The sequence below is a fragment of the Rattus norvegicus genome (assembly GCF_036323735.1).
Source record: "Rattus norvegicus strain BN/NHsdMcwi chromosome Y unlocalized genomic scaffold, GRCr8 chrY_unlocalized_10, whole genome shotgun sequence".
NCBI classification, from domain to species: Eukaryota; Metazoa; Chordata; class Mammalia; order Rodentia; family Muridae; genus Rattus; species Rattus norvegicus.
In genome coordinates, this window is record NW_026947368.1 from 100,909 (window position 1) to 128,323 (window position 27,415).

At 37.3% G+C, this 27,415-nt stretch overlaps 1 long non-coding RNA gene across 1 annotated transcript; it reads left to right on the forward strand.

Annotated features, from left to right (window-relative positions):
- The first annotated feature begins 239 nt into the window (after positions 1-239).
- Positions 240-27,415, forward strand: LOC134484567 (uncharacterized). The gene is made up of 2 exons (XR_010062034.1): positions 240-1,685; positions 27,321-27,415. It is a non-coding gene; the product is annotated as an uncharacterized LOC134484567 (long non-coding RNA).

The following is a 27,415-nucleotide window of genomic DNA, read 5'->3' on the forward strand; positions in this document are numbered from 1 at the left end:
ACATCATATACATATACATATACATATACATATACATATACATCATATACATATACATATACATATACATCATATACATATACATATACATCATATACATATACATATACATACACACATATACATATACATATACATATACATATACATATACATACACACATATACATATACATATATACATATATACATGTATATATGTATATATGTATATGTATATATATGAGGTTAGATGGAATTTTATCTGGATTCCTGGAAACATGGTCAAGAAAGTAGAATCCACAAGTGGCAGTGCCAAATAGACTCTCTTCTGTCCTTATGAATCTAATGAAGCTGAGGTTTCACTGTACCTCAAGCCATTCCTAATCCTGCACATGCTCCTGAATCTTGTTTGGCCTGAAGAAAGAATCATACTAAAACGTCCAAATCTTTCAAGTCTCTTCCTGGGAACTCATGAAGGTAGATATTAGAGAACTGATATATACTGGGACTAAAAAAAAAATTTCTATAGCCCATGCTGTCCTTTGCTTTAATGATGTCTTGTAATTTTTGGATAAAATAAGAATTTGGCAGATTATGATTTGAAGAAGGTACACAATATTTACACTTTTATATTCACTCTATAGCTGTGCCCCCTTTGTTGACAAATAATTGCAAAAAATCAATTGGAAAACAGAATTTTTGAGTACATATTCAGGAATATATATAATGTCTGAAGAAAGAATCATGGTAAAACATCCAAAACCTTCAAGTATTGCCCTGGGACCACAGGAAGGTAAATATTAGAGAACTGATATCTAATAGAACTACAGAACCACATTCTATAGTCCATGTTTAGTAATGTCTGGTAATTTTTGGGTAAAATAAGGATTTGGGAGTTAATCATTTGAAAGAGGTACACAATATTTACACTGTTATATTCACTCTATAGCTGGGCCATGTTTGTTGCTAAATTCATTGCAAAAATGGAATTGGAAAAAATGAAATTTTTGAGTACACATGCAGGAATATATATAATGTGCACTGTCAATTAATGTACAATCAGAAAATGTAGCACAATATTCACTCATTAAAGGTCTGTAGGGAAAATACTGGCACCTGGGGAACAGAGAAAACCTAGGTAATTGAACTTATTGTCACAGGATTGGACTTGAGAAAAATTTAATATACAGAAGAATCTCCTTCCTTACGTTATCCTAGATCATTTCTAACCATGACGAGCCCCTGACTAACTTTCTTCATTCAGAACATGTAACCACTAATGAAGCAGAGAGAAGTCTCTAGCTTTAGAGAGATGTAGCATGTAAAGGTTTCTACTGTGTCACAGGAGACACTCCTGGAGAGGCCACCTCCAAATCTGGTCAATGTAAGGAAAGCTGTTCGGCAGGTAGGCCATGGCAGTTCTCAGTGACTTCATCATTAGGCCCTGCCTGAAAAATCTCTGGTATCGTGGAGAGCCCTAGCTTCATCTGTGATGTCACAAGTGTTGTCATGTCAGCCACTGCCTCTCAGATATTCCTTCCATATTTCTATGGTTTACTAATTGGCCTCTAATTCAGAGTAAAGAGCCATTTGGAAGGGAGGACAAATAGGATGAAGAGATCAGAGATGGGGAGAAGGAAGATGGCCTTCTGTCATGGTATAATAGAAAAGAAGAAATATGTGTTTCTTGGGAAAACACCCTGGTAGGATGGCTTTAGTTCTTTTTTTCTCTAGGTTAACCGAGCTCTTGGAGTAGTTGCTGAACATCCTAAAGACCTTTGGGCAGATGGAAAAGTTTCTTTTTAGATTTTGATGTTCCTGGGGATTTTTTGGCTGATGGTAAATGTTTCCCAGGAAAAATGCTAGAACCAGATTGTTTTTTAGATGCTTTAGAAGACATGGAATTTTTCTGATATACTTTGGTTAATGGCACAATGTCTAATTGATTTTTTTTTCAGTGTGGGCTTTCCCTCAGACCGTTGGATATATAAAAAAGTTTTTGTATTTTTGAAATCTAATTTCCACAATGACAAATTACTTTGAGGATGTAGAACACTTTCTGGAGCCCTCGAGAGTGGTGAAGAAATTCCCTGAAACTCTAGGGCAGACAGTGAACATAACTTTTTGGTTAGAGGAGGAATTACGAGAGCATCTTGGGAAAATATGGAATGTCCAGCATACTCTTGTAAGGATTGGAAACTTTCCAAAATTACTTCATCATTTTTGGAAAATTTCAAGGCCCTTTGGATAGATTGAGAAGGTGTGGGACCAAACTGAGGAGTAGTTGTAGCTTTTGGTGTATCTTTGAGAACAGAAGATGGCACAAGTTCCCTTTTAGCAGAAGGGAGAAAGTTGAAACTGTCTTCCTTAGAGGAGAAATTTCTCAAGATTCCTTCAGTAGGATCAAATCTTAACCCTTTGTTTATAGAAACTGGAGGCCTGTGGTCGACTTTGGTAGAGGGAGATAGTCTACTATTTCTTCCCAGAGTGGACATGTGAAATAAATCTACTTGGGTAGATGGGCATAGTTGTAAAGCATGGTGTTTAGATGCAGTAGATCCTAAGACATCCTTCTCAGATGAGGAAGGTCTTAATGTGCTGTGTATATGTGTAGAAATCCTGACTGTGATGTCAGAATGGGGGTTAGGTATTAGAGCTACTTCTGAAGATGTGACTTCTCCTAAAGCATCATGGACATATGTGAGATGTCTTAGAGCTTCATGCAGCAGATAAGGATGTTTCTAGATATTGTTGTGTAATTGAGGAAGTTCCATGAAAAATTTCTTCACTGGAGAAGAGGAAACAGACTTTTGTATAGAAGTGTCAGGATCCCTAGGCTTCTTGATAGACAAAACAGGTTCCAAGGAACCTTCAGAAGATTAGGTAAAATCCAGAGCCTTTTGGGTATTTGGCAGATGTTCTGAGTCTGCTTGTGGGTATAAAGAAGGACTGACAACCCTTTGTGCACATTTGGAAGAGTGTGAAACATCTTCTTTAGTTGGGGAAGATGGCTGATCTTGAGGAGATAAGGAAGTTCCTATAGCCTACTGTGAAATTTGCGGAGGTTGTATGCATTCTTTTGCACAAATGGAAACCAAGGATTCCATTTCTTCAGATGTCGAGGATCCTACAGACACTGGTGTTTGCTTACCATGTTTCCCGACTCTCGTTCACATATGGTTGGATCCGTAACCTTCTCTTCAGATGGAATATGTCCCAGAACATCTTTTGTACATGTGTCACAACCACAAGCCATTTCTAAAGATGTGACTGTGGGTAGAATTCCTTTTGTAGATGTTTCTTGTCCCACAGTCTCTTTATAAGATAGCGTATTACTCAGGGAATACTGGTCAACTTTGGGAAATTCTAGCATCTCTGATGTATATGTGGAACATTTTGGAGCCTCTCCTTTCAGGAAAGAATGACTCCAGTCCACTGAGGAGGTAGGGAATGGTTTATCTTCTCTCTACTTTGTATAAATATGGAGTCTGCATGGTTCATTGACTGTGTTTTGTGATAAACTTGACTCTTTTGGCCCTTATGACAAGTCGGGAGGATCCTTTTCGGTGGTAGAGGAAATGTGAATAAATCCCTGTTTTATAGGGACATTAGAAATACTGGGTGAGATGTTGAGGGTGCTAAATCACATTTTTTATGTGCAGAAGGAAGAAGAGTCCCTTGAGTGAACTCAGAATTTTGTTCCACATCTTGAGTGGGTGTGGAACTCTCAAGAGCCCCTTCTGAAACTGGCAATGGTCCTTGATCTAATGGTGTACATGCAGAAAGTTTTGTCTCTGCTTGGTCTTGTACGTGTCTTATGAGGTTCACGTGGGGATTTGTGACTGTATTTTGTACCCCTTGGACCATAAGTGATGAATTAAGCTCAATTTTATTATTGGAGGACTCTGAAGCTCCTCTTGGTTTAATAGGGAAGCTCTGAATTCCCCTTAGTCAGCAGAATCAGGTTTCAAACTCATTATACCCGAAGCAGATTGCAGAAGGGACTTTGGTGGAGATGGAGGACATCTTTGACTATCTTTGTGAATGGACATAACTCTCTGCCCTGCTTTGACAGCTGGCAAAGGTAGTAAAGTCTCATATGGAGAGGGGGCAGGACTTAATCCTTTTGTAGAACATGAGAAATCACTGAGATTACCTTTAAGACAAGAACTTTTGCAGCCCTCTTTGTCTGATGGGGCCTGTTTTACATCCCCTTGACCAGAGGGGTCTTCTCCAACACACTTTGGAGTAGAATTGGAAAGACTGGAGAACTGTAGGATAGGGAATTAACATTTGAAACAGCTTTGGAAACTCTGTGGGACAGAGAGCTGATCACCCAGAAGAGTGGGCAATACTGAGACCATAGGTAAGGAAAGATTGCCACTTCTGACCACCGGTGCACACATCCCTAGCCGAAGAGGAAACTGCAGAGTGCCTCTGGACACATGAATATAGGAGTAGTCAAGCTGCAGAAGCCCTGCAGTCCAAACTGCACCTGGATCTGAACTGGTCCAAACCGCATCCTACACCCAAATTTCTTGTGGGGTGGGGGACACATAGACCATAAGAGGGGCAGAAACCCCTGAGAACTCTGTTCACATTCCTGACTTAAGAAAAAAAAACAAACACCTAGCTCCATCTCGGCCTCCTGTGCATAGGGACCTAGGAGCAGTAGGGGCAGAACATTTCTGGTTGCAGCTCTCATAGAGAGCTGAAAGTCAGCCCGAGGAGCGTCTTCAGGACTGAGACCAGAGGTGAATCAAAATTTTCTGCTCTAAGTGACCTGATTGGTGGACTCAGGACACGAAAAAACAGAACTCCTCTGGGAGAAGGCACTTCCAGTTTCTAGCTGGCTCCTGAGCTTTACTACTCCTGACCTAGAGCTCCCTGCTCCCAGATGCTGTGGGAGAGAGAGCTGATCACCCAGGGGTGTGGGCAATAATGAGCCTACAAGGCACAGAGACTGCCACTTCTGCCCTCCATTTCCCACATCTCTGGCCCAAGACAAAAGAGCAGTGCCTCTGGACACAGGAATATAAGAGGAGTAAAACTGCAGGAGTATCATGTGCCAGACTGTGCCTGGATCTGAAAGGAACTGGTCAAACAACTCCCTGCCCCCAAATCCTGAGAGTAGGGAACTAGACCTTCAGTAAAGCAGACACTCCTGGGAAAAGAGAGGAGTCTACACTCTGCCAAGTTCCTGACTCAAGAGGAAAACACCTTGTTCCTTCTATGCCACCTCACCAAACAGAAGGTCCTAGGAGAAATATGGGAAGTTCCTTCTGCTTCCTGCCCACAAGGACAGCTTAAAGCCAGTGGAGAGGAGTAACTGCACACATGAGAGCAGAATACTCTGTTCCCATAACAGGGTAAAAATAAAAAGAAAAAAACAAAAAAGCAGGAAGTCAAGCCACTGTCAGAAAGAGCAAGACAAGCTAAATTCAGGAGCAACCTGATGGCTAGAGGGAAGCACAGGAAATCAAACAACATAAATCAAGACTACTTGGGTTCATCAGAGCCCAAATCTCCCACCAAAGCAAAAACTGGATATCTAAAGACACCAGAAAAGAAAGATCTAGATTTAAGTTCACATTTTATCATGACGATGGAGGATGTTAAGAAGGTCATAAATAACTCCCTTAAGAAAATACAGGGCAATAGAAAATACAGAAGTAAACACGTAGAATCCCATAGAGAGGGAACAAAAAGGTACCTTAAAGAACTACTGAAAATACAACAAAACAGGAAAAGGAAATGAACAAAACCATCCAGTATTTAAAAATGGAAATAGAAACAATAAAGTAAGCACAAAGGAAGACAACCCTGGAGATGGAAAACCTAGGAAAGAGACCAGAAGTCATAGATGTGAGCGTCACCAACAGGATAAAAGATATGGAAGATATAATCTAAGGAGCAGAAGATTCCTCAGAAAACATTGACACAACTGTCAAAGATAATGTAAAACAGAAAAATCTCCTAGCCCAAAACATACAGGAAATCAAGGACACAATAAGAAAATCAAACATAATAATAACAGGTATAGAAGAGAGTGAAGACTGCCAACATCAAGGGACAGTAATAGCTTCAACAAATTTATAGAATAAAACTTCCCTAATCTGAAGAAAGAGATGTCCATAAACATACACAAAGCCTACATAACTCCAAATAGATTGGACCAGAAAAAGAAATCCTCCCATCACATAATAGTCAAATCACCAAATGCACAAAACAAATAAAAATTAAAAGCAGTAAGGGAAAGGTTAAATGACATATAATGTCAAACCTATCAGAATTACACCATAATTCTCACCATAGACTTTGAACGCCAGAAGATCCTGGACAGATGGCATACAGACACTAAGAGAACACAAACGCCACCCAAGGCTACTGTATCCAGCAAAACTGTCAATTAACATAGATGGAGAAACCAAGATATTCCATGACAAAACCAAACTTACACAATATCTTTCTACATATCCAGTAATACAAAGGACTCTAAGTGGCAAACCCCAATACAAGGAGGCAAGTAAAATCATAGATAAAGCAAGAAATTATTCTTTTCACAACAAAATAAACAGAAGCACACAAACGTAAACTAACGTCCAATTATGAAAATAAGAGAAAGTGATCATCACTATTCCTTAATATCCATCAACTTCAATGGACTCAATTCCCCACTAAAAAGACACAGATTGACAAACTGAATATGTAATGAGGACCCATCGTTTTGCAATACAGGAAACACACCAGAGATAATGACAGACACTAACTCAGAGTAAAAGACTGGAAAACAACTTTCCAAGCAAATGGTTTGAAGATCTAATATCATATAAAATCGACTTTCAACCAAAAGTCATAAAAATCCATAAGGAAGTACACTACATATTCATCAAAGGAAAAATACACCAAAATGAACTCGAAATCCTAAAAATCTATGCCGCAAATACAAGGACCCCTACATACATAAGAGAAACCTTATTAAATCTCTAAGAAAGTATTGCATTGCAAACAATAATATTAGGAAATTTCAACATCCCATTCTCATCACTGGACAGATCACAGAAACAGAAATTAAACAGAGACATAGACAGACTAACAGAAGTTATAAACAAAATGGACTTAACAGATACTTTAGAACATACTATCATAAATAGAATATCATAAAACAAAAGGATATAACTTCTTCTCACCACTTCTTGGCACTTTCTCCAAAATTGATCATATAATCAATCAAAAACCAGGTCTCAAAGTATACAGATAGATAGAAATAATCCAATTCATCCTATCAGACCACAATGAGCTAAGGTTGTTCTTCAATAACAATTAGGAAAGAACACCCACATATACATGGAAGTTGAACAATGCTCTACTCAATGATAACTTGGTCAAGGAAGAAATGAAGAAAGAAATTAAAGACTTCTTAGAATTTCATGAAAATTAACGTACAATATACCCAAACTTTTGGGACAAATGAAAGCTGTGCTAAAAGGAAAAATATCTCTGAGTGCCTGCATAAAGACAGGAGAGAGCATACATCAGGAACTTGACAGCACACCTAAAACTCTAGAAGAAAAAGAAGTAAATATGTACAGGAGTAGTAGAAGTCAGGAGATAATCAAACTCAGAGCTGAAATCAACCAAGTAGAAAAAAGGGGACCATACAAAGAATGAACAGAACCAAAAGCTGGTTCTTTTAAAAAATCAACAGGATACATTAACCCATAGCCAGACAAACCTGAAGGTCCACAGTGTGTGTCCAAATTAACAAAATAAGAAATGAAAAGGGAGACATAACAGCAGAATCAGAGCAAATTAAAAAAGTATTCAGATCGTCTTACAAAACACTATATTCAACAAAACTTGTAAATTTGGAGAAAAATGACAATTTTCTAGACAAATGCCAGGTACCAAAACGATTTAACAGAAAAACAGAAAAAAAAAACAGAAAAACCGTTTAAACAACCAATAACTGCTAAAAAAATACAAGCAGTTATTACAAGCCTCTGAACCAAAAAGAGTCCAGGATAAGATGGGTTTAGTGCAGAAATCTATCCAAAATTCAAAGAAAATTTCATACTAGTACTCTGCAAACTATTCCACAATATTGAAACAGATGGAGCACTACCTAATTGCTTTTATGAAGCCACAATTTCTCTCATACCTAAAACACACAAAGACCCAACAAAAAAGAGAATTACAGACCAATTTCCCTTATGAATATCGTTGCAAAAATACCGAGTCCAAGAACATATCAAAACAATTATCCATCATGATCAAGTAGGTTTTATCCCAGGCATGCAGGGATGGTGTTGTATATGGAAACAATCAATGTAATCCATTATATAATCACACTCAAATATAAAAACCCAATGATCCTTTCATTATATGCTGATAAAACATTTGACAAAATTCAATACCCCTTCATAATAAAAGTACTGGAAAGTACATGAACTTAAGGCCCATACCTAAACCTATAAAACAAATACATAGCTAACATTAAACTAAGTGGACAGAAACTTTAAGCAATCACACTGACATCAGGTCCTAGACAAGGCTACCCAGTCTCTCAGAAATTATTCATTATAGTTCTAGACATCTTAGTCAGAACAAGCAGACACTGAAGGAGGTCAAAGGGATATAGATTGGAAAGGAAGAAGTCAAAATAGCACTGTTTGTAGATGATAAGATAGTATACTTAGTGACCTCAAAAGTACCACCAAGGAATTGCAAAGCCTGATAAATAATTTCAGCAAAGTTGTCATATATAATAATAAGTCTGCACATAAGTTAAACAAGCGGAGAAAGAAACTAGGGATATGAAACCCTTCACAATAGCAACAAATAATATAAAATATCTCAGGGTTTCTTTATCCAAGCAAGTAAAAAATATAAGCATATGACCAGAACATCAAGTCTCTGAAGAATCTGTAGGAGATTTCAGAAGATGGAAAGATCTCCCATGCTCATGGACTGGCAGGATTAATATAGTAAAAATGGCCTTTATACCAAAAGAGATCTACAGATTTATTCCAATCCACATCAAAATTTCAATCATTTCTTCATGGAGTTAGACAGAACAATTTATAAATTCATCTGGAATAACAAAAAAACACAGAACAATTAAAACTACCATCAACAATAAAAGGACTTCCTTGGGAATCAATATCCCTGAACTCAAGCAGTATTCCAGAGCAACAGTGATAAAAACTGTATGGCATTGAGACAGAGGCAGCCAAGTAAACTGGTGGAATAGAACTGAAGAACCAGAAATGAACCCATACACCATGGTCACTTAATTTTTGAAAAAGAAGCCAAAACCATCCAATGGAAAATAAGATTGCGTTTTCAGCATATGGTGCTGGTTCAACTGGAAGTCAGCATGTATAAAAAGGCAAATTGATCCATTCTTACTGCCTTGTAGAAACCTTTAGTCCAACTGCATCAAGGACCTCAACATCAAACCAGATACACTAAACTAAGAGAAGAAAATGGGGAAGCATTTCGAACACATGAGCACTGAAGAAATTTTCCTGAAGAAAAAACCATTGACTTATGTGCTAAGATCAAGAATCGACAAAAAGGATCTCATGAAACTGCAAAGCTTCTGTAAGGCAAAGAACACTTGGTTCAGACAAATGGCAACCAACAGATTGGGAAAAGATCTTTACCAATCCTACAACAGATAGAGAGCTTTTATCCAAGATATACAAAGAACTCATGAAGTTAGACTGCATGAGACAAATAACCCTATTGAAAAATGGAGTTCAGAGCAAAACAAAGAATTCATAGCTGAGTAATGCCTAATAGCTGAGAAACACCTAAGAAATGTCCAACATCTTTAGTCATAGGGGAAAGGCAAATCAAAACAACCCTGAGATTCCACCTAACACCTGTCATAATGACTAAGATGAAAACTCGGGTGATATAAGATGTTGGTGAGGATGTGGTAAAAGAGGAACACTCCTCCATTGTTGGTGGGAGTGCAGACTGGTACAACCATTCTGGAAATCAGTCTGGAGGTTCCTCAGAAAATCAGACATTGAACTACCTGAGGATCCAGCTATACCTCTTTTCGGCATATACAAAAAAGATGCCACAACATATAAAAAAGACATGTTCTCCACTATGTTTATCGCAGCCTTATTTATAATAGCCAGAAGCAGGAAAGAACCCAGATGCCCTTCAACAGAGGAATGGATACAGAAAATATGGTACATCTACACAATTGAATACTACTCAGCTATCAAAAACAATGACTTTATGAAATTCGTAGGCAAATGGATGGAACTGGAAAATATCATCCTGAGTGAGGTAACCCAATCACAGAAAAACACACATGGTATGCACTCATTGATAAGTGGCTACTAGCCCAAATGCTTGAATTACCCTAGATGGACAGAACACATGAAACTCAAGAGAGATGATCAAAATGTGAATGCTTCACTCCTTCTTTAAAAGGAGAACAAGAATGCCCTTGGCAGGGAATAGGGAGGCAAAATTTAGATCAAAGTGAGAAGGAACACCCATTCAGAGCCTGACCCACATGTGGCCCATATGTATACAGCCACCCAAATAGACAAGATAGATGAAGCAAAGAAGTGCATCCAAACAGGATCCGGATGCTGATCTGTCCTGAGAGACACAGCCACAATTCACAAAATTCATATGCAAATGTCAGCAATAAACCACTGAACTGAGAATGGGACCCTTTTTGAAGGGATTGGAGAAAGATGTAGAAGAGATTGAAGGGTTCGAGACGTCATATGAACAACAATGACAAGCAACCAGAGCTTCCAGGGACTAAGCCACTACCCAAAGACTGTACATGGACTGACCCTGGGCTCCATCCTCATAGGTAGCAATTACTATCCTAGTAAGAGCACCAGTGGAAGGGGAAGCCTTTGGTCCTGCTAAGCCTGAACCCCAGTGAAGATGACTGTTGGGGGTGAGGGTGATAATGGGGGAAGGTTTGGTAAGGGAAGACCATATAGAAGGGGAGGGTGAGGCATTAGGGGGATGTTGGCTCTGAAACTGAGAACGGGAATAATAATCGAAATGTAAATAAGAAATACTCAAGTTAATAAGGATTTAAAAAAAAGATTTAATGCCAGTAATGAAATAGACTTGCTAGCAAGACAGAGCAACCAGGATAAGAGCAACTTCCATGTCATTATATAGGCTTCCTTTAGGAGGAATTGCCAACATTGTAGCTGGATTAAATACCTGGATTCAAGGAGTGTTTTTGTATTTCAAGTATTCAGAATAGAAGTAGATCTTCTCACTTTGAATGAAAGTGGATTACCTCAGAGGTAGGGCCATTATTTTATGGTTTTAGATAATTCCAGCTTTAGTCAAGTAGGCAACCAAAAATAGCCATCAAAAGTCTATTTCTTGTCAACTTAAAATTACATCATATATCCTTATGTTGTGAATAATTTGTAAATGAAAATAATAACCAGATTATAATGGTGCCTTGATAAAATAGAATGATCCTACATCCAAATAGAAATGCAATATATATTTTACAATATCATAGATATACTGATGTGATATAATCATCAATTCTACAATCTAAAACACGGTACATATTTAGAATCGATGGAAATGTGTTCTACGGCACATTCTTTCAGTATCTCAAATTTGAAACGAATATGAAAACCATTGGTATCGTCTTAATTGGTATTATATTGCATGATGAAGAAATTGATGAAAGAAAACACAAAAATCTATAGAAAAACTTTGTTAACAAAATACAAAGGAATTATTGATTTCAATTATTAATCATTTTTCTACAACTGGTTATGGTTATAAAGACAACCATGTGTAAATACCTTCTTCACTACCCTGTCTTATTTGCTTCACCCATAAGAAGCACCTATTTAGATAACAATCTACATTCCTGATGGATTTGCACCCTTTGTCATTCCGCATGGGTTTAGCTATTTTCTTTGTACATTGAGTATGTGGGCAAATATTTCTCCATCTTTTCCCACATGCATCTGTCTCTGGTTTCTACCTCTTGTCCTGAAAAGTTTTGTGGGAGAGCACACAACTCTCTTCTAGAAAATGAGAGTCAAAATGACCTAGCTGACTGCATATTCTTTACTCTTATTAAACTGCATTCTTGTTTTCCCTTGCATCAGTCAAACAGGATGTGTTTTTTTTCTTGTATACATTGTCTTTACAATGAAATCTGGTAATTTGCAATTAGAGTTAGTCTATTGAAAATGTTTCTCTCCAAGCCTTGGTCATATTGAATGGTCTTTCAATTTTTACCCTATAATATTGTTAAGCCACAGCATCATCTATTTGAAATCCTAACCAGTTTGAGCAACTTATACATTTCATCATGGACTGTGACCCTGATGTGTGGAGATTTCTTCCAAGAGTGCAACCTGAGTCATTCAACTGGGATCCAAACAAAGAAACTCAACTCAGCGGTTGAGGCCCCTGTGATACCCTGGTCTAAATTTCCTACAGAAATTGTGAGCTAATTACTCACTTCCAGAAGCAATACTGGGTATAGGATATCCTTGGACTTGAACTTTGAAGAAGGAGATAGAAATTGTTCAATTGGCACAGAGCTATATACAGACCAACAGTTAGGGTAACATCATTTCTTAGAACGATTTGTGTTATGTATAACCTACTTAGTCATAAAGGAAATGCAAATCAAAACAACCCTGAGTTTCCACCTCACATCAGTCAGAATTGCTAAGATCAAAAACTCAGGTGACAGCAGATGCTGGCAAGGATATGGTGAAAGAGAAACACTCCTCCATTGTTGTTGGGATTGCAAACTGGTACAACCTCCCTGAAAATCAGTCCTGAGTTTCCTCAAAAATTGGTCATTGCAGTTGCTGAAGACCCAGCTATACCTCCCCTGAGCTTATACCCAAAAGATGCTCCAACATACAACAAAGACACATGTTACACTATGTTCATAGCAGCCTTATTCATAATATCCAGAAGCTGGAATTAACCCAGATGTCCTTCATCAGAAGAATGGATACAGAAAATGGCCTATATTTACACAATGGATTAGTACTCATTTATCAAAAATAATGAGTTCATGAAATTCATAGGCAAATGGATGAACCTAAAAAAATATCATCCTGAGGGTGGTTACCCAATAACAGAAAAACAAAGTATGCACTCATTTTTAATTGGATATCAGTGCAAATGCTCAAGTTACCTATGATCCAATGCACAGACCACATGATACTCAAGAAGGAGGACCAAAATGCAGATTATTCACTCCTCCCTTAAAAGGGTAAATAAAATATCCATAAGAGGGGTAGGGAGAGATTGTTCATAGGAGACTGAAGGAATGGCCATTCAGAGTCTGCTGGACATGTGTCACACACCCAACCACACACACACACACACACACACACACACACACACACACACACATATGCAACAAAACTATTTTGGATAAAATAGGCTTTCAGAGATTATCATTTGAAGTAGGTACACAATATTTACACAGGGACCTAGGAGAATTCAGCTGAAGGACATTATTGTTTTCTGGCTGTGCTGAGAGCTGAAAACCAGTTGGTAAGGGTGCCTACACACTTGAAAGCAGAGATAAGACCAACTTTTATGCTCCAAGTTACCTGTCATTTGGACTCAAAGACACAATGAGAAGATCAAATGTTACAATTAGAAGTATAAAAGAGAGTGAAGACTCCCAACTTAAAGGGCCAGTAAATATCTTCAAAAAATTATTGAAGAAATCTTCCCCAACCTAAAGACAGAGATGCCGAAAAACATGCCAGAAGCCAACAGAGCTGTGAATAGATTTTACCAGAAAAGAAATTCCTCACATCACATGATAGTCAAAACACCAAATGCACAAAATAAAGAAAGAAGTTTAAAGGCAATAAGGGACAAAGTCAAGTAACATATAAAGTCAGACCTATGAGAATTACACAAGGTTTCTCACCAGATACTATGAAAGTCAGAAGATCCTGGAATACTCTAGACCATAAAAGAACACAAAAGCCATTCCAGTCTACTATAGCCAGAAAAATTCTCAATTAACACATATGGAATTACGAAGATATTCCATGACAGAACGAAATTTATACAGTATCTTTCTACAAATCCAGCCCAACGAAAGATAATAGGTAGAAAACTCTAACACAAGGAGGGAAACTACATCCTAGAAAAAGCAACAAACTAATCTTGCAATGAAACCAAAAGAAAAGAGACACACAAACATGACTCTTCCTCTAACAACAAAAATGACAGAAGCAACAATCACTATTCCTTAATATCTTTTAACAAAATGGAGTGAATTCCCCAATAGAAAGACATAGACTAAATGAATGGATACATAAAGAGGACCCAGTATTTTGTTGAATGTAGAAAACACAACTCAGAGACAAAGACAGACACTACCTGAGAGTATTAGGCTAGAAAACAAATTTTGAAGCAAATGGTCTGATAGAAGGAAGCTGGATTTGCCATTCTACTATGGAATATAATCGACTATCAACCAAAACTTTTCGAAACAGGTGAGGAAGGAAATTTCATATTTATCAAAAGATTATCCCACCAATAGTAACTGTCAATCCTAAATATGTATGCTCCATATACATGGGCACCTCCATTCCTAAAAGATACCTTACTAAAGCTCAAAGCACCCATTTGCTCCTCACTTAATAATAGTGGGAGATTTCAACACCACAATCTCATCAATGGACTGATCATGGAAACAAAAATTAAACCAAGATCTAGACAAACTAACAGAAGTTGTGAACAAAATGGACATTACAGATATTTATAGAATATTTAATCCTAAAACAAAATAATATATTCTTCCCAGCATCTCATAGTATTTTCTCCAAAATTGATCATATATCAAGTCACAAAACAGGACTCAACAGATCGAAGAAGACTGAAATAAGTCCATGCATCCTATCAAACCGTGACAAACTAAGGCTGGTCTTAAATATCCACAAAAACATCAGTGAGCCCACACATAACTGTAACTTGAACAGTGCTCTACTCAAAGATAACTTGTCAAGCAAGAAATAAAGAAAGATTAAAGACTTTTAAGAATTTAATACAAGTGATGGCACAACATACATATGCTGTACTCAACAATAAAAGAACTTCTGGGGGAATCACCATTCCTTACCTCAAGCAGTATTACAGGGCAATAGTGATTACAAAGCAAAGAACAACGACAAAAAAGTTGTATTTGTACAGATTCCTGGGAATGTTGATAAGTGGAATAGAATTGAAGACACCAACACAAACACACACATAAATGGTCACTTGATATTTAATAAAGAGGCTAAAACCATCCAATGAAAAACGATAGGATTTTCAACAAGTGGAGGGCAGCATGTAGAAGTATGCAAATCGATTCATTTTTATTGCCCTATACAAAGCTTAAGTATGAGTGGATCAAAGACCTCTACATCAAACCCAATAAACTGAAACTTATAGAAGAAAAAGTAGAGAAGAGTCTTGATAACATGGGCACTGGGAAAATTTTCCTGAACCAAACACCACTGGTTTGTACTGTAAGATCAAGAATCAGAAACGAGACTTCATAAAACTACAAAGCTTCTGTAAGTCAAAGGACACTGTTATTAGGACAAAACAGCAACCAAATGATTGGGAAAAGATCTTTTTCAATCCTACACCTGATACAGAGCTAATATCAAAAATATACAAAGAACTCAAGAAGTTAGACACCAGAGAGCCATACAATCCTATGAAAAATGGGGTACAGAGCTAAACAGAGAATTCTCAACTAAGGAATAACAAATAGCTGAGAAGTATGTCAAGAAATGCTCAACATCCTTAGTCATCAAGGAAATAAAAATAAAAACACTCCTGAGGTTCCACCTCACACCAGTCAGAATGGCTAAGATCAAAAACTCAGGTGACAACAGATGTTGGTGAGGTTATGGAGAAAGAAAAACACTGTTCCATTATTGGAGGGTTTGCAAACCTGTACGATAACTCTGGAAATCATTCTGAAGTTTCCTGGGAAAATTGGATAATGCCCTAACTGAGGACCCAGCTCTACCTGTACTCTTCATAGACCCAAAAGGTGGTGCAACATTCAACAAAGACTCATGCTCCACTATGCTCATAGCAGTATTATTTGTAGTAGCCAGGAACTGGAAAGAATCCAGATGGTCTTCAACTGACGAATGGATACATAAAATGTGATACATCTGTACAATGTTCTACTACTCCGCATTAAAAACAATGAATTCATGAAACTCATAGGCAAATGGATTGACCTAGAAAGCGTCACCCTGAGTGAGGTAACCCAATCACAGAAAAGGTCACATAGTATGCAATCTCTGATAAGTGGATTTTAGCCCAAAAGTTCGAATTCCTCAAGATATAATCCACAGACCACATGATGTTCAAGAAGAATAATCAAAGTATGGAAGCTTCACTCCTTCTTAAAAGGGGGAACAAAAAACATTCACAGGAGGGTATGTGGAGGCACAGGTAGAAGCAGAGACTGAAGGAATTCATGCCCCACCTGTGGCCCATATACATTTATACAGTCACCAAATTATATAAGATTGTTGAAGTTAAGAAGTGCATGCTGACTGGAACTGGATATAGCTGTCTCCTGAGAGACACAGCCAGAACAGGTCAAATTCATATTTGAATGCTAGCAGCAAAACATTAATCTGACATTGGAACACCTGTTGGAGGAATTACAGAAGCGATTGAAAGACCTGAAGGGGCTTGCAGCCTCATAGGACAGCAATGCCCAACAACGATAGGTCCCAGGGAGTAAAGCATCACCCAAAGTATATACAAGGATTGACTCATGGCTGTAGATGTATATGTAGCACAGGATGGCCTTTTTGGGAACAAAGGGGAGGAAAAACTCTTAGTCCTTCCAAATTTGGACTCCCAGTGTAAGGAAGGTCAGAAAGACTAGAAGGGTGGATGATGTGGATGGGAACTCCATTATCGAAGAAGGGGAGGGAGAGCAGATAGATGTCTTATGAGTAGGAAACCAAGAAAGGGTATATTTGAAATTTAAATTAAAAAATCAAATAAATGAAAAGAGGATACTCAGATTCCTTTGAATAGGTGGAAGCATATCTAATTTCCTTGTGTGCAGGAGAGGAATTGTTGCTGTCCCTCTAGGAAAATGTAATAGATTTTTGATGTTCTAAAGTAGAAGGGTGAAAAAGGATCTCCCCTAGACTGTATGGAATGTGCATAGCTTCTCTTCCTCTTATGTCTGGAGCACTACTGAGCAGAAGTTGAAGGTTGATTGATACCTTGAAAATTATAGAACATTCCAGCCAAACACTACTTCAGCAACTCCAAACTGGAAATCACAGTAAAGAATACACATTTGAATGTCCATGGTAGGCAGTCAACAGTCTTAGAAGTCTTGTACAAGGCTCTAATGGAGTAGTGTTGTGTTCAGTGTCTTATTCAAATATATATCCATCTACACATTCCTCTGCATGTGAAAGGACATCTCTGTGTAAGGGAACACAATGAAGACAGTAGTCGGATTTATGCTTGCTTTTAGACTCTTGTTTGAGAACTCAGTCCAGATTTCTCTGAGATCTCTTCGGTCAGAACAGTGTTTCCCAGGACAATAAACTTAGAAATTTAAGAGAGGAAATACATTTGGCATATGGGGAATCTGTGGTAATTCCTTGGCCTCCTGGAGTCTTCTTAATTGTATAAGTCTAAATCTTACTGGGTAAGATGGTGGAGGTAGGGAACTTGAACAGAAGTAGGACTGTTGTGTCAGTCCTCAAAAAGGTAATATGCAAGACTTCATGGGAAAAATTTGTTATTGCACCGTGGACATCACCGGGATTTCTGAGAAAATGTGCAAAGGAGATATTCTATACCTGTTTGTTAGAACTGTAAAATCTCTGTAAAATTATTTTAAAATAATTAGAAAGACCATTTCATGCTGGAGAAAATGTAAGTACCTCGTGGAGCAGAGGAAGATCCAGTATTGCTTGATCAGCTTCCTATTCTTTTTCAGTATTTAGAATGTCCATATATTTTCATGCCATTTGAAAGTCCAGGTAGTAATTCTTGCATCAGTCCTATAGGTTGCATTTTATTCCAACAGTTGTCTTTGGGATTTGAAGACTTTTGTCAGACAAGAAAAGATCAAAACCCCTTTCTTCCATGGAGGAATGTCTCAGAATACCTTTAGCAGGAAGAAGTTTGTATGTAGTCCTAGACAGTTGGGATGTAGCAGGCTCACAAAATCAAGAGAAGAAGTGCTGAAGATGGCCAATAGAGAGTGCAGGCATGAGTACCCCTTGGGCAAAAGAAGATATTTCAGGCCAATGTTGTCCTTTGGTGAAAGTGCTCTTGCCCACTATACAGAGAAAAAACTTGAAATACTTTGAGTAGTTGTGGAGTGTTGATACTCCCATAGGGAAAAGGAGAGACACTGAATCTCTTCTTTGAAATGATGACATTTACAGACCTCTTGGACAGAAGATGTGAATTTGAGAACAACTGGAGCAAAAGGTATCATTCTGATGTCCTTCCTAGAGGAAGTTTTGAATATGAGACACAGTTAAGTGTAAATTTTGTGCCATCTTTCACCAAAAGTAGAGTAGTTCAGAATCATTCTTTGTCAAATAGGTTAGCTACTGAGGACCTTTTTGACTAGAAGTGGAGTTTTAGACCTGGGTGCCAGAGATGATCTCAGGAACTGTCAGTCTTATAAGACAGATAGCAGACACTTATATACAGAATATACATTTGATATATAGTGGACATAAATTGGTGATTTAAAGTAATGATGTTTAAGAGTAGAATATTAAAGAAGATGTAGAAACTGCTTAAAGTGACAAACCTATTTTAGGATAAGGGAGTTTTCAAGCCTAAATTGAGCAGGAAAGCTAGGGCTACTTTACATATTCACATCTTCAGTTACACCATGGTAGGCTCTAACCGGGGTCCAAGCATTAGTATTATTCAGCAGTCATGATTTTCAGTCTCTAAGTCCTCTTGAAGCTAATCATCAACGACATGGGTATAAGCATGAAGGATGGTATATAGGAGAGATAATGAAAGTTTCATGATTTGCTAACACAGATCATAATTAGGTGAAGTACCTTTGGCCAAACCTATATTTATTTAGTGGCCATTATTAGATGAACATGATCTAAAGCTCCCTATTAGAGGGTTATACTTGAACTAAAGCTCCCTATTAGAAGGTTGAGTATGCTCTAAGGACTCTTTAATCTTGGTCCTCTTGGGCAAAAAAAAAAAATATGAGATCTCAATAGTAAACTCCAGTCCTTCTTATAACAGATCTTATACAGAAGGGGATGGTGTAAAGTATTATTTGTCAAAAAATAAAGACCTGAAGGCCACCAATCAAAGTGAAGTGCTGATTCCCCTTCATCTAAAGGGGATGGTGTTGAGATGGCTAGGAAATAGGTGCAGTTTTAGTAACCTGTGTTCATAACTGCAACTTATGGAGTCATCCTGAACTGCTTTGCTAAACAAGAAAGTGCCTGGCCATTTTTAACCAATTACCAAGATCTAGTCACCTAACTGTGAAGAAGGAAAAATTCTAGCTCACCTTTGGTGGTGGGAAAACAGTATGGTATTGCTTAATTTTCTTCCGATTATTCTTTCCAGTTTCCATTAGCATGCTCTTCCATCAGGGTAAGTGATTATCTGAACTCTGATGCTCCATCGATACATATATATATATATATGTATATATATCATATGTGTATAAATAAGATGTGTAAATGTATACATATGATGTATATATATTATGTATAATGTGTGTGTATATATATATGTGTGTGTGTGTGTGTGTGTGTGATGTATATATGTGCATATGATATATATATAAGTATAAGTGTACATGTGTACACATCCATAAATGAGAGATGGAAAAATTGCATTTCTGACAACCATCTGTAGTAAGATTGCATATATGTTAATTTTAGCTTTCTATACTCTGCCCTCTGATCTACAACAAGTATCTTATGATGTCCCACTGCGAAATCGCAATCAGGATTGCCTGGTAATCTTGGTCAAGATTGGCACTTAAGTAAAATGAGTTTAAATCAGGTATAAGATGTCCTTGTAATTAAGTGATGCTCTTGGGACTTCCAGAGCTAGAGGCTACAACTGAAACTCCTCACAAGTATAGATGGAATCAATGAGACTTGCCCTTAGGAGCCAAACCTGACATATCTCGTGAGCATCATTCCATAGCATATACACCCTTGGCCATGAACTGACTGCCTATAGTTTTTGTGGTTGAAGGTCCCATTTTGTACTACATTGAAATACATGTTATTGAATCTGATTCTGGCTTCTACAGAGGTATGCCATGAGACCATGGGGCCTCTTTAGTCAGAAGTGAAGTGACTTCTGCCCACTTTCAAATAATCAAAATTTGGTGGTCTTTCCTTTATATGAGTACTTGAGAAGACATAAGGCAACCAGGGAATGAGTAGAGTAGGCTCAGTTGTAGGAGGGAGGTCTGACATTCTGTTCAATGACTTAGGTAACTGAGGGAAAAAGGAAGATCTCGACGCCTTTAAGAAAGAGAAAACTTTGAGATCTGATTGTGCAATGGTATGTGTTAGAAAACCCTTGGAGTTGGGGTTGGTAGCATGAAACATCCTGTGACACATGGATGTCATTGTAACCTGATTTGGTGAAGGATTTTCTCCAACAATGCCCTTCAATTTCTATACTTCTTTAGTTGGTAGAAATTTTACATCTTGTATTAAATCTGGGGAAGTTTAGGTAACAACCCAAGCCTTTTTTAAACAGCTTGGATGACTGTCTCTGGATCTGTTGCTCATTCAGTTTGTCTTAATATGTCCATATATGGGTAGCAACAAAGGGTGCTCTTGATTTCTAGTGATTGGCTTGATTGGAATCAATCAATGATTCTATATATAGGACCTGGGACCTCAAACCCGATGGAAGAACATATTTCCCTATCCACAATGGTAAAAGGTAAAAGCCTTGATTCTCTATTATTTAGAGTATATCCATGTGAAGTAATTCAAAGTCATGAGGGACTGCTTTAGAATACAAGCTTTGGCACACTATTATTTGAAAAAGCATGTCTCATGTCACCTTGTGAATAAAGCAATGTGTGAGTTTCATTTGGTCAAAGGCAGTGTACACCATCAAGAGGTGAGCAAGATCCAAGGCCACACTGATGGGGAAGGAGTCACATCATCGTTCAGGGTAGTTCTCAGGGCCTCTTCAAAGAGGAATGAGTCTAGGATGTATCTCAGAACAGGAGATTTCTGAGAACAGATTTACAGAATGGGAAGTTCTGAGAAGATCTTTAGCTAAAGTGAAATCCTGAATGTATTGGTTCACAATGTGGAGTACCCTAGTCATATTTTGAAGAAAAGAATTATCAACTTCACCCATGGTCAGCAGGGGAAGGTTATCGGCTACACTGGGCCTTGAGGAATGTTCTGACTCTGTTTCAGTAACTTCTAAGTATGTTCCCTGTATGTATACATATATATCTTTTAGTCCAGGCAATGGTCACAACAAAAGTATAAGTGGTTCAGGAAGCGGTGATGTTTCTTCAAGGATGTGTTCAGCTGCAAACATATGTGAATAAAATATAGGAATATTTTGATGACCTACTTTAAGGCACATGGTATAAGAGTCAATTTAGCTTTGTGTCTTCTGAACTAGGATTTAGAAGCAGAGAAATATAAGATACCATTGTTTGCATATGTGTTGTATGAATACATTGAATAAAGAGGTTAGTTTTAAGCAAACTTTCTTTATAGGGGTGTTGAGTGGCATGGGCCGAAGGGCAGCTCTAGTAATTCTTTAGTTCCACAGGTACTCCAAAATTCACATAGTACACAGGGAGGAGTTCTGAGACAATTGATGTGCACTGAGAATAATTTTTAGAGCCCTTTCAATAGAATTTCATTTCCCTAGCCCCCATTCGCAGAAGCTGAGGGTCTAAAATCGACTTAGTGGATTGAAGTAGACAATTGGCCCACAATCCTACTGGAAAGACAACGAATGCTAGATGGTCTTTCATGTAGGATGCGAGGTATAACACTCCCTAGGTCTGGCAGACCTTTAAGGAGAAAAGACAACACCACTTGATGGGTATAGGAAAATAAAAGGCCCATGTCAGGCTTCAAACAGGTTTTAAGCCCCTTTATCATAAAGGGTCTAGGGCAATGCTATACTTAGGCGAGTACTGACATGCTCTACAATATAATCAGAAGGAGTAAGTTAACACTGGGTAAAGTGAACCCCATGTAAGAGAGGAAAACTCTAAAGCCCTATTGAAAATGAAGAGAAACTTCTTCAGGCATAGTGTATATAGGTGTCATACACACTTCTGTCAAGAGAAAAGCTTCCTGGTACCTTATACAGTGGATAAAGTTTCCAGCCGTAATCATAAGTTTCAAATTCTCATTCAGAGGTTTATATATTCATAATTTCTGTTAATGCAGGAGAGAAAAGACAGGAACATATTTCTTCTGCCAAAGGCTTTGGATAATTTTTTCTGGCTAGGTTAATTCTTCTGGTTTGTTCAGCTGTTAAGATCTAAGCAGAAATGTTGAAATTATTACATTTTTATTGATTTGTCTTATTGCAGTTTGCAAGGGTTATATACTCTGATTCTAAACTACGACTCTGGGACTTCAAACCGGAGTGGAGCAGAGTCATTGGATTATAGAAGGAGTCACTTTTGAAAATATGTTTAATCAGTTAGGGATACGACTACTTTGTTGGAAAGTCAAGGGCCCATTATTCAGAGAGAACATTTTAGGAGGATTGGGAAGAGTGAGAAGGTCACAGAATCCTTCAGGCAAAAGTTTACCTTGGGTACTGGAAGAAGGCAGTCAAGTGCAACTGTTTTCACAGTCCAGAATAACTATGGGTCGGGGTACTCTGAGGCGTGCTGGCCAGAAATTAGGGAATTTGCTCTTACATATTGGGTGGTAATATCTGGATTTATGTTTTGCACAAGCTGTTCAGAAGCAGGATAATCATCGACAACAAAGATGAAACTGCTCCATTTTATGTGAAAAACCTTAAAGGCAGAACTTAGGTTAGGGCTCAGATTTGCACTGACATGTCTGAGGACATCATGTCCACGTGGTCTTCCATTCCTTCAAACATTTATCTATGCCTGGCCACCCAGGTAAGAAAGGAAACATTAAGACCTCTTAGAAGAATAGAACTGAGATCCTATGGATAGAAGTGGATTCTCGGAAAAACCATTGTCAGGGGATATTAATTTAAAGTTTCCTTAAGAAAAAAAAAACTGTGTGAGATTTCATTTCATTTCCTTCTCTGTATGTTCTTCATCAAAATAATTTGTATTAAGCCCCTTTCAACTTACAGGGTATTGCTAGATTTTCTTATTCAAAGAAAGTAGAATATATTCATCTTACTTTGCAGAATATGTTTTTCAGGGGCTCTTCATTGCATCCCAATTGAAACCCAAGTTTACCTTGAACTGAAGGAGAAACCTGGGAAAAATTAGGAAACATATCTGTGGCACAGTCCATAATATCAGGAACTAGTGTGGGTTTCCTCACCCTAAATTAATATCTAAACCTACTTTGGACAAACTAGAATGATCTGAAGTAACCTTTCCTTCAGGGATAACACATGATGCCTCCTTAATCAAAGAAAGAATGGATGAGTACCACCAAGTAAAGATGAGTTGCTGATGCCCCTGTAGCAGGAGAATTGATTAGAGTATTCATATTCCCCTTGTATTTGAGAAAAAATTAAATTGCTTACAATAGCTCAGGAGGTCCTAGCATTGCATCATCTTCTAATGATACCTCACAGTCTAGCATATCCACATCTTTAGCTGAATATGCAAGAGCCTGAATATAGATTACATGATTCATGAAAAGTTGAGGTGTCCTAAGCATGATTGCCCCCTAAAAGTATATTCAACCAAAACGAAATGAGCACCAGACTGATGACTTCACAACATATCATGTGACTTTACTCAAGGAAGTAGCATAAGATTCCAGGATTTGCTCCCTCCTTTTGGATTTCAGTGAACCTTCACCAGAGGGATCAATGCTCCTTGGTCCGAGGTAAAATATCCCATGGGCCCCAAGCAGAAGGGATGGTTCTGAGAGACCATTTTGTCAAATGGGTAACTCTAAGGCCTATAAAAAATATCAATGTTTTTGAAAGGAGAAAAGTCTTAATCTGGTTTGATAGTAGGGGAAAATCCATGATTACCTTCTATAAAAAACAATGATCCCATCACTCCAGGCCTCTACATTTTCAGAGAACTCCAGAAAATTCTTATCTCCAAGGACTCCACTACAGACGTGACAGCAATCTGAGGTTTATTCTGAAATCTTGTGTGAAGTCACTGTCTCTAATCCTTTTTTAAACTTACTATTAGCAGCACAGGTATGGGTGTGAGGGATATTTACCTTTCTGGTGAGTATCTTAGATAAGTGGCCTTGGATCCAGGGTGGAACTTTTATTCATTGGCCATGGGACGTCAATCCATTGTTCTTGGAGATTTTTGGGGGTCAAAGTTGTATTGGCTATGCAATAAGGTTTGAGGAACAAGTTCTGGTCTTTATTAGTTGAATGGTATACCTGAGTCAGCCACGAACAAAGTGAGAGTCTCCTATGGATTCTTGTTCACAAGGATTCAGTTTCAGGTACACTACAGCAGAGGCTGACTTTTTGAGACACTCCTCAGTCACAAGGTCAATTCTAGATTTCGTTCCATCAGATAGCTATGTCTCTGACCCCTCCATTGCAGACAGAGGAAGAATAAAGTGTTTCTATTCCAGGGCAGTTGATTTCTAGTGTATGTCGTTTCAGGGGCATTTGAGTCCTTTGATGTTTAATGATATCAGAGACAAATGATTGGATTTGTCTATTATTTTTCTTGTTAGATGTCGAATTATGTTTCTGTGGCTACCTACATTATCTTCTTTTGTGTTTTAAAAGTAGATTGTGTTCTTTCTTTTTCTGGGTGTAGTTTCCTGCCTTGTACTGGAATTTTCCACCTTTCATCTTTTGTAGGACTGGATTTGTGGAAAGATATTGTGTAAATTTGCTCTTGTCATGGCATATCTTGGAATCTCCATCTATGGTAGTTGAGAGGTTTTATAGCAGCCTGGGATGACATTTTTGTTCATTTATGATCTGTGTGATATATGCCCAGGACCTGATAGCTTTCATAGTCTATTTTAAGAAGTGTGGAATACTGATTGGTCTCCCTTTTTATGTAACTCAACCTTTTTTCCCTTACTGGTTTTAATATTTTTTCTTTGTTTTGTGTACTTTATATTTTAACTATTATGTGATGGAAGAAATTTATTTTCTGCTCCAAATTTTTGGGAGTTCTCTTTGAATTTTGTACGTGTAAGGTTGTCTCTTTCTTTAGGTTAGGGAAGGTTTCTACTATAATTTTGTTGAAGATATTTACTGACCCTTCAAAGTGGGAGTCTTCATTCTCTACTATACCTATTATCCTTAGGTTTTATCTTGTCATTTTGTCTGGGATTTTCCGGATGTTTTGGGTTAGGAGTTTTTTGTGTACCAAGAACTGTGGATCAGGTTCAGCTATATGGAATAGATAGAAACAAAAGTATGCTGTAACAGACTACACCTCCATTCGTGGGTTCTGAGCACTCCAGGAAGTTACCTCTGAGAAGAAGTCTCTCCTGTGCTCTTGAGTGTGTCAGCACTCCTGGAAGTCCATCTATTTCCTCATGGGATCTCATTCTTTCATGTCAAATATATTGCCAGATGAGATAATTGCTCAGTGAACACAGTATTGTGTTGAATATGACACAGACTATCTGTGACAAATTAAAATATATAGGCAATGTCAACTAGGTCATTGAATTGTAATATATTGAAGAATTCACATAATTACTACATGTTGGACTAACCAATGAATGGGATGCATATTTATTAAAATGAAGAATAGTATAAAGTTTATTTTTGAAACTTACTGAATCATGTAATAAATAATAAGTCTCCATTACTGTATCAGGTCCATAATAGTGGTATAGATTAGGAATGAATAAAATGTATTATGAACTTTCTTTTATAAAAATTGCATTATAGTTCAAGAAAAAGAAAGAAATGAATTCATAAATGAGTCTGTTACAGTTGATAGTATGCAAGTAGTTGAAGAATCTATTTTAAAAATATGGTCATGGAGATTGTCATAAGGAAGTGACATTTAAGTTAGATTAGATGAAATATAGTTGATCTATATTTTGGGCAAAATCACAGTAAATAGAAGGATGATAAAAGGACAAAGAGCTTGACATTTCCAAAAAGTAAATATGATAGTAGTTTGTATTGACTAAGAGATAGAAGAGCGGTCCAAATAAAGCTGAAGCTTAGGCAATGTCTCATATGGGAATATAGGAAAAGTATTAGACATATAATTTTTATTTACTGTAAATGTCTTAGAAATCATTGAACAGTTTTAAATAAGTTTGTTTAACTCACAATGTATATAGAAGGGACTCTGGTTACTTATGTATTATGAGATGATACAGAGAATAATTTTAAGGATGTTTTTGAAGTCTATCTGGAAGTACTGTCAGTGATAATGAAAAAGAGTCATATCAGAGAGCTATGTTGGAAATTGTTGTGTTTGGTAGAAGAATGAGTGTGGTGTGGGCAGGAAGAAAAGAAAGCCAATGTCTTTTTTTGAGCAAAAGAAAAGATGTTGGTGTTATTTAATCTGATGTGGAATATTTCATGATAAGTGGATTTAGGAGAATTATAAAGGAATTTATTTTAGCCCCTTGAAGATGCTTGAAAGAACCTCTAACTCACTAGACATTCCTACTTACTGTTCATTGTTTGGTGATTTAATCCATTACTAAGACCATTATTAGCTGTTATATAACAAAACTCACTTTAATATCTGTATTTTTTAAGTTATAAATGGGAGTACTTATTTAATGAAGAGCAAACCTATGATTATATTACATGCTTATTTAGTATATTCAGACAAATTATTTGCCCATATACTTACTACAAACATTTTGTATTGCAATTATAATTTAATCCAATTTAATTGGTGCTGACACACTCTTTGATTAGAATTTAATAGCTCATGAATGTGAATTTCACAGAAAGAAGTCATTTTTCAGATTTTGTTAATTTACAAACCCTAGAAGAGTAAAAACATGTGATAAATTCTAGCTCTTCTACTTTTAATCTTTAGTATTTTAGTGTGTTATGATATACATGCAAAAATTCCTAATCCAGATGATTTTAACTATAATATCCAGTACTATTAAACATATCAACAGTATTTTACAAATATGAATAATCTATGCTTTCAGAAAATTTTCATCAAAGGAGCAAGAAATTCTTCATAACTTCAACACAACATGGCCTTTGGGAACAGAATAAAACACAAATAAGGAAAGGCGGAAAA